This window comes from Megalobrama amblycephala, linkage group LG3, assembly GCF_018812025.1.
Source record: "Megalobrama amblycephala isolate DHTTF-2021 linkage group LG3, ASM1881202v1, whole genome shotgun sequence".
Classification (NCBI taxonomy): Eukaryota; Metazoa; Chordata; class Actinopteri; order Cypriniformes; family Xenocyprididae; genus Megalobrama; species Megalobrama amblycephala.
The window spans coordinates 21,707,521-21,720,328 of NC_063046.1; the positions used below are offsets into that span (position 1 = coordinate 21,707,521).

Genomic DNA, 12,808 nt, shown 5'->3' on the forward strand with positions numbered 1-12,808 from the left:
ACTGTAAATTACACATTGATTTTGCCTTTTTTACTTATAAAAATTGTAAAATTTACAGCATTTTACTGTGAAATTGCATGAATGTCTGGTTAGAGCTTTTACAGTTTTTCCCTGTATATAATACGGGAACTTACTGTTAACCTATTTTTTCCATAGCGTTTTTACAATATTTTACTGTTAAAATCACATTAATTTTTTACAGTGTGTCTGACTTTCTTCACAAAAGGAAAATATTTAAAAGAATATAAAAAAAATCAGTCAATTAATCAACCAATCAATCAATCAATCAATCAATCAATCAGTCAGTCAATAAACTCAAAACCTCTTCTTTGGATAAAAACATCTGCTAAATGCATAAATGTAAATGTAAAAGATCCACCTAAAAAGAACGATTCATTCTAAATCAACATCATTACTTGAGTGAGTGGATGTAAAGATTTCCAGTGAATAATGGCATACATTCAAGCTCTTCTGTATTATGACATACATCCAAGTGAAATGGATTATCGAAAAGGAAAAAAAAGTAGGGCAGGGACTTCTATTCATTGGTTGTTAATTGTTTAGAAAATATGATGAAATTTAATTTCATGCCAACTATCTTGTATTTTTATCTCTGAAAACAGCAGATTTGGAGAGAATACTTGGTCTCAAGGCAGTTCCAGCTTGGTGTAGCATGTCTTACCGGACCATCGATGCATTAAACGTGAGTGAGTTTTAATCACAGACAAGTGTCATTTATTAATCTGTCACTTTTGCTGAGGAATGCACAAAGACCTTGGTCCTCACATCTTTGCAGGACAGAACACAGGGTGTGCTTCTGAGTGTGTGTAATAGTATAGCAGATACATGTTTCCATTGCCACTAACTCAGTAGACTGGAGTGACGGCTCCTGCTAAAGGAAAGGGAATGAATGTTGCACGCTCTGAATCAGGAAACAGACCAATAATCTACTCAGATAGTGACACAAAGTGTGTACGTGCCCAGGAGTCTGTATGTGTAGTTACAGCGCTCGTCGCAGCACTCCAGAATTTAATTGGACATAGCAGGCGTCAGTTCATGCAGCAGCATGCACGCGCACCGGATCCTTGAAGGCCCTGGTCGGGTGATTTTCACACGCCTGACAAGTGCAGGCTCACAGACGAGGTGATGCCGGTAGTCGGAAGCGTACCTCCTGATTCGCCACTGGGGCTTGCGGCCATGGAAACAGCCTCAGTCTTGGTTAAATTGTGAAGAGTAAAGGAAGTGACATGCATAAGCTGGGCGTCACGGTAATCGGTGCTAAATGAAGGACTCACACCTGAGATGCGAGCAGGATGTGACCAGACCACGCTGTCAGCGCTGCTAGTCTCAGTTATCCACACTGCCTTCAGGAATATTCACACACATCATTAGAATATCCGTCCCCATTATGAATATGGAGATTAGCGGATGGGTAGCGAGAGGAGAGAAATCTAGTTTGTATAGTGGCAGAAATGACAGGGATAATGATTATGGTAATGATGATGAAGACAATGATGATGATTAGCGTTGATTTGGAATGCGGATCAGTGACAAGAGTTGGGCCTTATTTACCTGTGTCTGTCTGCGAGCAAGAGATGGCTCATGGGTAATGTGAAATGATGAAAGAATACGCGATATCGCCCTAGCCATGCATTAAAATACAAACACACACTCGCATACACATACAGCAAGTCACATTAACACTGTGTGCTTTTCCTCTGCTAGAATAACTATGAGATTGGTACATCTCTATGCGCATCAGTGGTGCCTCCAAATCTGCCAAGCCCATGTTGATTGTTTATACTTTGCATAGAATAATATTTTAAGGTCTACACACATTATCATACATGGACTTAAATATTTTACATCAAAATTCAACAGCAGTGAACATTCCTTATTGAGAATTTCCTCCTCAAACTTCGTTTCCACGTTACTTGCGTAGAGTGCCACTTTAATCGTACAGCAGTGTTCTTTGGAGAATCGCTTTTCCCATTCACTCTTGAATGGTTTCTCCCATACCACAACTAAATTACTAATAATTATGATAATTTAATAGTAAATTATGTATTCCGCTCATCAGAATTAAAGTCATGTGGTCACATTTACCGCTAATCCATGCAATTGGGAATTTCATGTGAGGGCGAAAGATTTCCCCACTCATATTTCACAACAGGTTCAAGTTGGTCATGTGAGCACTACTTTTATGTCTCTCGTATAACTGTGGACTTGTTTCTTACAAATGCAACTGCTGTCATCTTTCATCTCATTTACAAACCCGATTCCAAAAAAGTTGGGACACTGTACAAATTGTGAATAAAAAAGGAATGCAATAATTTACAAATCTCATAAACTTATATTTTATTCACAATAGAATGTAGATAACATATCAAATGTTGAAAGTGAGACATTTTGAAATGTCATGCCAAATATTGGCTCATTTTGGATTTCATGAGAGCTACACATTCCAGAAAAGTTGGGACAGGTAGTATTAAGAGGCCGGAAAAGTTAAATGTACATATAAGGAACAGCTGGAGGACCAATTTGCAACTTATTAGGTCAATTGGCAACATGATTGGGTATAAAAAGAGCCTCTCAGAGTGGCAGTGTCTCTCAGAAGTCAAGATGGGCAGAGGATCACCAATTCCCCCAATGCTGCGGCGAAAAATAGTGGAGCAATATCAGAAAGGAGTTTCTCAGAGAAAAATTGCAAAGAGTTTGAAGTTATCATCATCTACAGTGCTTAATATCATCCAAAGATTCAGAGAATCTGGAACAATCTCTGTGCGTAAGGGTCAAGGTCGGAAAACCATACTGGATGCCCGTGATCTTTGGGCCCTTAGATGGCACTGCATGACATACAGGAATGCTACTGTAATGGAAATCACAACATGGGCTCAGGAATACTTCGAGAAAACCATTCGCCATGCCATTCGCCGTTGCCGGCTAAAACTCTATAGGTCAAAAAAGAAGCCATATCTAAACATGATCCAGAAGCGCAGGTGTTTTCTCTGGGCCAAGGCTCATTTAAAGTGGACTGTGGCAAAGTGGAAAACTGTTCTGTGGTCAGACGAATCAAAATTTGAAGTTCTTTTTGGAAAACTGGGACGCCATGTCATCCGGACTAAAGGTAACAAGGACAACCCAAGTTGTTATCAGCGCTCAGTTCAGAAGCCTGCATCTCCGATGGTATGGGGTTGCATGAGTGCATGTGGCATGGGCAGCTTGCACATCTGGAAAGGCACCATCAATGCTGAAAGGTATATCCAAGTTCTAGAACAACATATGCTCCCATCCAGACGTCGTATCTTTCAGGGAAGACCTTGCATTTTGCAATGCCAGACCACATACTGCATCATTTACAACATCATGGCTGCGTAGAAGGATCCGGATACTGAAATGGCCAGCCTGCAGTCCAGATCTTTCACCCATAGAAAACATTTGGCGCATCATAAAGAGGAAGATGCGACAAAGAAGACCTAAGACAGTTGAGCAACTAGAAGCCTGTATTAGACAAGAATGAAACAACATTCCTATTCCTAAACTTGAGCAACTTGTCTCCTCAGTCCCCAGACGTTTGCAGACTGTTATAAAAAGAAGAGGGGATGCTACACAGTGGTAAACATGGCCTTGTCCCAACTTTTTTGAGATGTGTTGATGCCATGAAATTTAAAATCAACTTATTTTTCCCTTAAAATGATACATTTTCTCAGTTTAAACATTTGATATATCTGTGTTGTATTCTGAATAAAATATTGAAATTTGAAACTTCCACATCATTGCATTCTGTTTTTATTCACAATCTGTACAGTGTCCCAACTTTTTTGGAATCGGGTTTGTATTATCTGCATGTGAAAAATGATCTTCGAGGACTTCAGTATTAATATTACTGTAATATTGTTGCTGTGTTCTTCATGGTTGACTTGTAGTAGATTATTTTTTTCTTAGCAGAAGCTGGAAGATAATATACAAGATTTTGTGATAATGACTGACCGTACATTAACCCTTTACTTGTTTTGATTTTGTCCTTTTTTTTTTGTTGTTAGATGGTCTGTTTTTCATTTTGTCATCTGCACAATTTTCCGTATTACTGTTGGCATTGTAAACTGATTTTATTCCTTTAAACAGCATCTCCCCTCCAGAGAGATATTGGGATTATTTGAGGAAAATTATTTCAATTTGGATTCCACTTAACTTTATGTCCTTGCAGCTTTAAATTATTTCTATCAGTTTGTTCAAAGCAATTGAGCTTTTTCGTCACTAAAGGCCGGTACTCTCTGCCAAGCCATGTCAAAAGACAATCTCCTCACTATGAATTTTATCCTTTGGTCTGTCCAACTGCATTGGCCAATGCTCAAGCCACTAATGCAAATCAGACAGAGAAGATAACCATAATTATGCACACACATACACAACAACTCTAAAAATCTGGAAAGGAAAAATAACTTTTGGATATTGTTTCAAATATGAAACCATTATTCTGCCCCTGGGTGAAAATGTTCCTTTATCTGTATTTTTGTTTTCACAAATTCAGACCAGATTTTGATTCCAGTTGTTGTTAGACACACAGAAAAAGTGCAGAGAGCGAGAGCAAGATTTGGGAGAGGCTGGATATCAGTGATTTATGGACTGAGGAGTGATGTTATCTTTGGAAGAAGGTTAACCGTGTTCTTCGCATGTTTAAATGAAGGGTGAAGGTGTTGCATACCATTACTTGTGTCAATTCCATTAATGAAAAGCACTCATGATTCCTCATTTAAAACCACAATCCCACACAGTTCAGTAAATTCATATTAAGTGAAGACTTTTAATGTATAATCTTATCCAGCTAACTAAAAGGAGGGTTTACGACTTCATGACCCTTGAGGGCGATAGAGGTAAACAGGTTTAGCTTGGTGCCTTGACTTCTCAATGGTAGTTTGTTATTATAATGACAGAGAGACGCAATGACCTTAACTGAGAAAAAAAACTCTAACAATTAGGTTTATTTGCAGATATTGCAGGAACACAATGCATAAACAGGTAAGTGATGATACTTGAGATTGAATGCTGATGAGATAGACTTGTAATGTTAACTTTGAGTCTTTGTCTTACAGTAGTGGTCTCAAACTCAAATCATGGAGGGCCACAGCTCTGCACGATTTTGCTCCAACCCTAATCAAACACAACTGATCCAGCTAATCAAGGTCTTCAGGATTACTAGAAACTTCCAAACAGGTGTGAGTTGGAGCTGGTTGGAGCTAAACTCTGCAGAGTCTGAGTTTGAGACCACTGTCTTACAAAATCGTTGGAGCACAAACACACATGGGGGAACGACCTTGAGACGAGGGATGACTGAAAGATGACTTGGATGAGATAACAGCAGTAGCTAGCAATAATCAGGCAGAAAAAGCAGGTAAGTATCCTGTATAGCATCAGACAAGGTCAAACAATGACTGAGGGAGTGTATGTGCTCTATATAATGTTGTTGATGTGGACTAGATGAATTCCAGGTGCATGTGGTTAGGTGCCAGGGAGGATGATGGGAAATGCAGTCCAGGAGTGGAGTCCAAAGGTCCACCACCACACTGATCGACCATTTGTGCAGTTGTACAAGATTTTCATTTGACCTCCATTGAAGATGCTCTGTGGATCATTTCAAATCATGCTGGAGAACATGATCATCATCGTTTTATGTTCATCAGTTCATGAAGACGCATGCCCTGATGAAAAATCCAGCATTGCTGGTCACCAGCATAAGGTATGATTTGCATGCTAAGACCAGCATGGGATTGTTGGTTTGTTGGTCCCCAGCATGGGAAGCAAGAGTGACCAGCTAAGTTTGCTTAAGAACAGTATGACTATGCTTGTCCACCAGCTAGACCAGCACTATGCCAGCTGTAACCAGCATGGAACATGGAATTCTTGCTGGTTTATTCTGGATTTTTCAGTTTTCAAAATTTATTTTTGTATATCTTATTGCTTCTCTTGATTCTTACTATCTTTTTGTTGTTTTCAAATTTTTTCTGTAAATATTTTTGGGAAATGTGAAGATTATTGACCCTGGGCATGATCGTCTAGCCACTAACTAGTCAATAAAGAAAACTGAAAAAGAAAGGTGTAAATCCCTTACCTTAAATAGTGTGTGGATAACTTAACTGTGCTATCGCTGATGTGAAGCACAGTTTCACTTGAACATGCAAAAAGACAGACCAAACTTAGTAGGTGGATGAGAGCACTGGTCTCAGTAGACCCTTTTTGAGCTCAAATGAATGTGTGTGTGTGTGTGTGTGTGTGTGTGTGTGTGTGTGTGTGTGTGAGAGCACTCTGCAGAGGTATGTGAGCACATGTCATTATAGGTTGATGTGTGCACACAGATGTTTTCAGTACCAGGTAAAAACATATATTTTTTTGAGAGCTGTGCGATTCTGATAATGGCGAAAGGACAGGAGAAACCTCTCTGTCTAATGGATCTTTACTTTAAAATATCTCACCAGTACAATCTTACTAAAATAATCATGATCCTCAAATAACACCAGCTAATAAAAAAATAAGAGGATTTCTCCCTCTTAGAGCAATATAGTCTGTTGTTTATTAATTCTCAGCAGTGTTCTGATTTTAACAATCCATGTAATAAAATATTCCTACACTGACTTGAGTGCAAACTCTTGTCTGATGAGTGATGTACAGGGAGATGAGAGGAGAGGATATTAATATTAACAAACAGGTGACTCTCTAATGCATGTGATTTCAAACCAACCTAACAGCTCCTGAATCGCCTTTGTTTTTTCAGGTTGTAAGTGGAGTACTTGTTTATTCTTTTTTACTTATTATTTTCATTTTCCACTTTCAGGTAGATTACCTGTCACCTGTAAGACCACAAAGTTATGGATCTGAACTGTCACTTGTTTTTGATGGCCAATGTCATGTTCTCTGTGACGAGACGGGCTATACGTAAAGTTTAGCAAGAAGTAGTTGTATGTGCTGCTGTGCTCTTGTTATGGATATGTCTCAATGGACCTCGCTGTATTTTATGATCCTGATATGTTGACGTAAAAACCAACACGTTCTAGATGTTCAACATGTCAGTTGGTCATCCTTTACACATGATCTGCTTTTTCAAAACACAGATTAAGGGATTTAAGTGCAGACTTTCATTTTTGGAAAACCTTATTTTTATCCCTGTGAGTGTCTTTCAGCGCGGCAGCCGGTAATTCTCCATTAGGGCCATTTAACCGGAGACCATCTCTTCGCAAGAAGAGCTGTCTGTAAATTTGCTCGGATTAAGGTTTTAATCCAGCTTTTAAAAATGCTAATGTATGTTTTATGCCAATTAAATCTCAGTGTGTGTTTTCTTTCATGTAGCAACAGCTATCAATTAAACGTACTGGTCTGAAATAGGCGTGAGGGAGATTAGCCCATTTTGCGCAGAGCATAAATTTATTCCTATTCACAGTTTCTTAAATTCACTTATTTAAATTGTGAAAAGAGTGTCTCGGAAATAACATGACATTCTGGAAGAACTTCTGAAATATTTTTTCTCTATTGGTTAAGCCTTGGTTACTTAGTAATGGAAACCTCTGGAATGAGACGAATGCTGCGTCATACAGCACAAGAATGATAAAAGTCTCTAGAGTGCTGTTTCTTTATGAGGGTGTGTTGACAAGATCGTCATCCAAAAGCACTTTGAATTTATGATCATGCGAGCAGCTTTCAAAGGACAGTTGTCCAAAGTAAGACAAAAGAAAAGCTGGATGCAAAGTGCTTCCAGATCTGCCACACAAACACACTCCCACTCAAACACACTGCTGCATTGTTCACAGTCGGAGTTATTCCCGTAAACTCGCATTTTTCATGTGCGGACTGGTTTGAGGTAAAACGTCATGATTTATATAGCATTTTCATATCTATCCTTCCTTTTTCCCCCTCTTCTCTCCACCCATTCTGTTGCTAAAAACAGCCTTCGTTTTCCAGTTCAGAAGACGCACGTTTTATTTCACACACCTTTCCTCTATTAAAACGTCCATCCTTGCAGCACATGTGGAGCATTCATTTGGATCTGTGCTTTATTAATACCGACCTAATTTTGCATGATATATTAAAGCCGTGGCTTGTGGCACATCTGACTTTGAGCGTTAAATGAGAGGCGTGCGATGTGAGCACAGATCTGGAAAATGAGGCTATACTGCTCATATTAGCTTATGCTTCCAGTCAGCTAATGTCCAGGGGATGGGATAGATTAGCTGACAATTCATTATAGCCAGTGTGAGGGGTAGAGGGTCAGGCCTGTCGCGCTAATTGGGCTCATTGAAAAAATTCGTCTTTGTAGGCTGGGTAAAATTAGCACATTATGGCTTTATTGAAATGTAATTTTGTTTTTCTGCTGGGAAGCAACAGGAACAGAGAGATTCTCTCATTCACACGCACACAATCCGCAGCTCTTAGCCACGGAAATGTAGTACTTGTGATGTGTTTAGGCAAAATTTGTTGTACTGCAAGGGAATCTCAGGGATAGCAATACAATGAGTGATTTGCATTGGCTTAGTGTAATTATGTCATTTGTAGTTGCTGTTCGCAGCAAACAGGATGTCCCCAGTTTAAAGTTCTCTTGTGGTGAGAACCAGTCAAATCTGTCTGCCACACTGGTGAGCTCTGATAGAGAGAGACACGTCCAACATAGTGCGGTTATCTGATGACTAGCCTCTTTTCTGCTTTTTGTCTCGTTCTTCCCTTCTCATAATTGTCTGTTCGGGATTTTCTATGGTAATTGGCTGATCGTACCGCCAGTGGTTCACCAGAGTTGTTGTGAGGTCCTTCTCTGTGTATAGAAAAATAAAAACTAGAAAAACTTGTGCTTGTAACGCAGCAAAAGAATAATGTTAGGGTTTTCAGTAAGATTAGGTTTTATGCTTTGAGCGTACGTCTTGTTTTCAGTTTGTCCGTGCATGTGAATCAACAAGACTTTTGGCATTGTAAACAGCTATAAAGGCCCATCCGCACCAAGAATGATAAAGACAACTATAGCGATAACTGTATTATCATCCACACCAACAGATAATAACATTCTATTTTTTATAAGCGTGCACTGTAGTTATATTGCACTATAGCTCTTTATATTCGATGAATTCTGGCTGTCAATTTTTTTTTTTCAATCATTCTAAAAGTGATCCCATATCATATTCATCATATTCTTCCACTGTGTCCGATGTGGACATCTCTGTTCTCATAGAATTAGGACAATTATTAAAACTGTATAGTTACCATTAGTTATAGTCCTTGGTATGAAGGGGCCTTATATGTTATATGTAGGTCAGTTTAAGATGTTAAGATCTTATATTCCCTTTAAGAATAAACTTTAGCTTAAAATTTCAAAAGTTAAATAACATTCACACTCAAAGAAACCACTGTTATTGTGAAAATCTTTCGCAAAGCTTCATGGGATTAGTAGTTCACTCACTTATAAGCACTTTTTGATTTTCTTTTTGCTTTTTTTGCTTTGAATCAACTGTTGTAATGTTGTGATTCATCTCAGGTCTGGCTTGTTGAATAACTTTCAAGTTCCTGTGGAGAAAATGAATGGGAAAACACTTCTGCAAGCAACCCAGGTCATCGAGAAAGTGGCCGCCCACCGTTGCGCTCTGTTCCAGGAGCTGAAAACCTTGATTCCTTGACAAAAAGCTCTACAGGAGGTTCATCTGCTCATTGTTCTGCTCAGGTGTGTGTGTGTGTGTGTGTGTGTGTGTGGTGTCCAGGTGTGCATTTCTTTCTGTCCAAGTGTCTGATCTCACTGTAACGAAGGATGCTCTCATTAATATTCAGCGGGAGGCACAACAAGCCATCAGGTACGATTCACTATTTGTTTCAGCACATCTGAGACACAGCCACATCAATACAGTACATTTATACCCTAACAAGAACAACTGTACTCCTTTCATCCCTCTCCTCAGGTTCCCATTGTCTACTTAATAATGAAAACCAATTAGGTAGGTATACAAAGCCCCTTGGCGTATGCTGCTTTTTGTCTCTTTTCCATCCACAGGCAAATTTTTCTGTGTTTATGGAACACTACGAGATTCTTACAGATCCTCTGGGTCGCAATCAGGACAAAGTCCGCCAGCCCTGTATTTCCCATTTTGTCGGTGCTTATTTCCATCTAAATGAACGTGTTAGCGGTAACAGGTTTGTGTGCGAGTGTGCACGCAGCCGGCCGTCTGAAAGCTGAAGGATATGAGAGAGGGCAGCTCAGATTGTATCTGTGGATAAATTATTCAGAGTTCAGCTTCTCTATCCAATGACCCCACTAACAGAGCACAAATTATTTAGCAAGCTGCCAGAGCGATAGTGATGCTACACGCGCGAAACGCGGCCTCCCTGAGCAGAACCACGGGTGTACGAGGCCACCGGGGGGAGGGAGGGAGACGAAGAGAGAGAGAGAGAGAGAGAGAGAGAGAACCTTATACATATTCATCCATTGCATCAGCTCACAGATGTTCTGATTTCCCATTGTCACTAATGTCCTAGTCTCCCCAAACAGCAGGTGAGATTAAGGCCTTCATTAACACGCTGATCTAAGAATACTTTCTTTGTTTTTCTTTCATCGACTGTCTCTCTGTCTTTTGTAAGAAGAGAATGTACGGAGAGACTCCTGTAGCAGGTGATGAGATGATAGCGGCAGGACCCGAACTTGTTCAGGGTTGTTTGGGGACACTAGCACACCGCTGATGTCTCAGGTGTCCGTTCTGTACCCAGCATTCAACACCAGCACCTGAAAGCTGACACATGCTGGGTTTGGTGGCAGACTGCCTTATAGTTGACGCCGTAGTCTAATTATGTCCTTGAATGTAATAAAGCCTGAATTCAATGGACACAATATTGATATTTCTCTGAGATGCAAACATATTTTATACTGGGATAATTTTCATATTGAAAGCAAATCAACGAAGAATAAAATATGTGGGATTTAATTCATTGCTTCATTTTTCTAAATGCCACTGATGAAACTCATGTACATCTTTATATAATACAATATCAGATCTTTGTTCATGGAGTAGGACATGACAAAATTATTGACTTGTGTTTCAGTAAGTGAGTCTGCTAAAAAGAATCGAGAATGCAGCTTCACTAGTTGTACTGTTTGATGTTCTCTAAAAAGGACCGGCTTGTAAAAGTCATCTGCTTCAAAATGAGACTTTACATGTCATGCCGTTTTCAATTCACTAAAAAACAGCTCGTAAATGTTTGCAATTTGACTTCACTGGTCGTTGCTGAATCACTGTAAAGAATTGGATAAGCAATTCTCAGGAAACAAACTTCACTAGTTGCGCTAGTGTTAATTGACAAAAAAATGGCTCATTTGCTTGGGAATCGAGAAGCATTTTGCAGAACATCCAACCCAGCCCACATCCAATCGTGAATTCAGAAGCCAGGTCAATGCCGCTCTGCAGCCAATTCTTAAGATTTTATTGGTCATGTCAATCACAGTTTGCCTACACCAAACACTGATCCCTGAACCTACCCATCACTGTAACCTTAACCAATGAAATTAGCTGCAGGGCGGGATTTCTGGTTAAGTGGTTTTGGGGGGGGAGAATCACGCTTCCTCATTAACATGGAGAAGACTAGAAGGCGGCCTACTGAAGTGCCTTGGAACGCGCAGCATTATTCAATGTGTTGATGTAATTTCAACTGAAACAGGAAGACAGGACGGGACATATCGAACAACTCCTCCCCTTTTTAAAAATGGCCAATAGCGTTTTGTTTACATCACAGTTCGACCAGAGCTGTTGAGCTTGGTAAAACCTCAGTTTCCTTCTAATCTCTAACCATTTCTCATCCTAATCTCCTCCATATCACTGTAAAATATAACATTCTGTGCAGAATTCAAATGGGTTTGATACGTTTTGTGGTCTGTGCAGACTTACGGATATGATCCGCTCTGTACTATCGTGTCTCTGGGCTGGAGCAGACTGTGTGAGCTGCGGTTTGTGTGACACTAACGTGAAACCAGAATTAATTTGCCTCAATGGAAAGCATATTTACATTGTCTTAATCGTTCCCTATCCCCTATATAGTGCACTGTGCCATTCACCATGTAGAAAACTGTAAATGTGTGAACAAGTGACCAATTTCAGCTGCAGCTATTCATAATTTAGAGGGCGGACACTTTAGATTCTAGAGAGCATTTGATTGGATGGAAAATCTGATGAAAAGCTGCAGAGTGATGTTATCAAAATCATTGATCAATATTGGTGGAAGTGAGAGACTGTAAGTTTTGAATGTTTTTATCTTCTAAATGCGAATTTTGTCATTGTTTTGGAACACACCAGCTTATAACATTAAGGCTAACATTCATACTAAAAGCTAAAAAACTTAACACCTAATTCTTTATCATTTACTTCTTATATTTGTCTTATGACAGAAACACACTTAAAGCATACCGTTATGGTCGAAACACTCAAAACCTATGCCTAAATGACTTTTACCTTTATGACGTAGTGAATGCAATGCATGTTTCCGTGTTTACATCCAAAAGCTGACTCATTATTGGCCGGCTCCTGCGTCAGCATCACACACATGCATTGTGCTACTCACGTGTAGTGTTGGCCAATAATGAGTCGGTGTTCGGACATAGCCGAACGCAATGTCATAGTGTTTTTTTTTTTTTGTTAATATAAAAGAGCCATCTCGTAAAAGTCATTCACTCAGGAATCGACTTACAGTAACTGGTCATGCTGTATGTTTTTGATCCACTATAAAAGGACCAGAAGAGCCAATCTCTGGAATTTAACTTCACCGGTTGCAATGTATGCTTTTTATTCACTAAAAAGAACTG

At 39.5% G+C, this 12,808-nt stretch overlaps 1 long non-coding RNA gene across 1 annotated transcript; it reads left to right on the plus strand.

Annotated features, from left to right (window-relative positions):
• The first annotated feature begins 4,610 nt into the window (after positions 1-4,610).
• Positions 4,611-11,195, plus strand: LOC125264843. The gene is made up of 3 exons (XR_007184139.1): positions 4,611-5,392; positions 5,479-5,737; positions 9,509-11,195. It is a non-coding gene; the product is annotated as an uncharacterized LOC125264843 (long non-coding RNA).
• Positions 11,196-12,808: the final 1,613 nt, after the last annotated feature.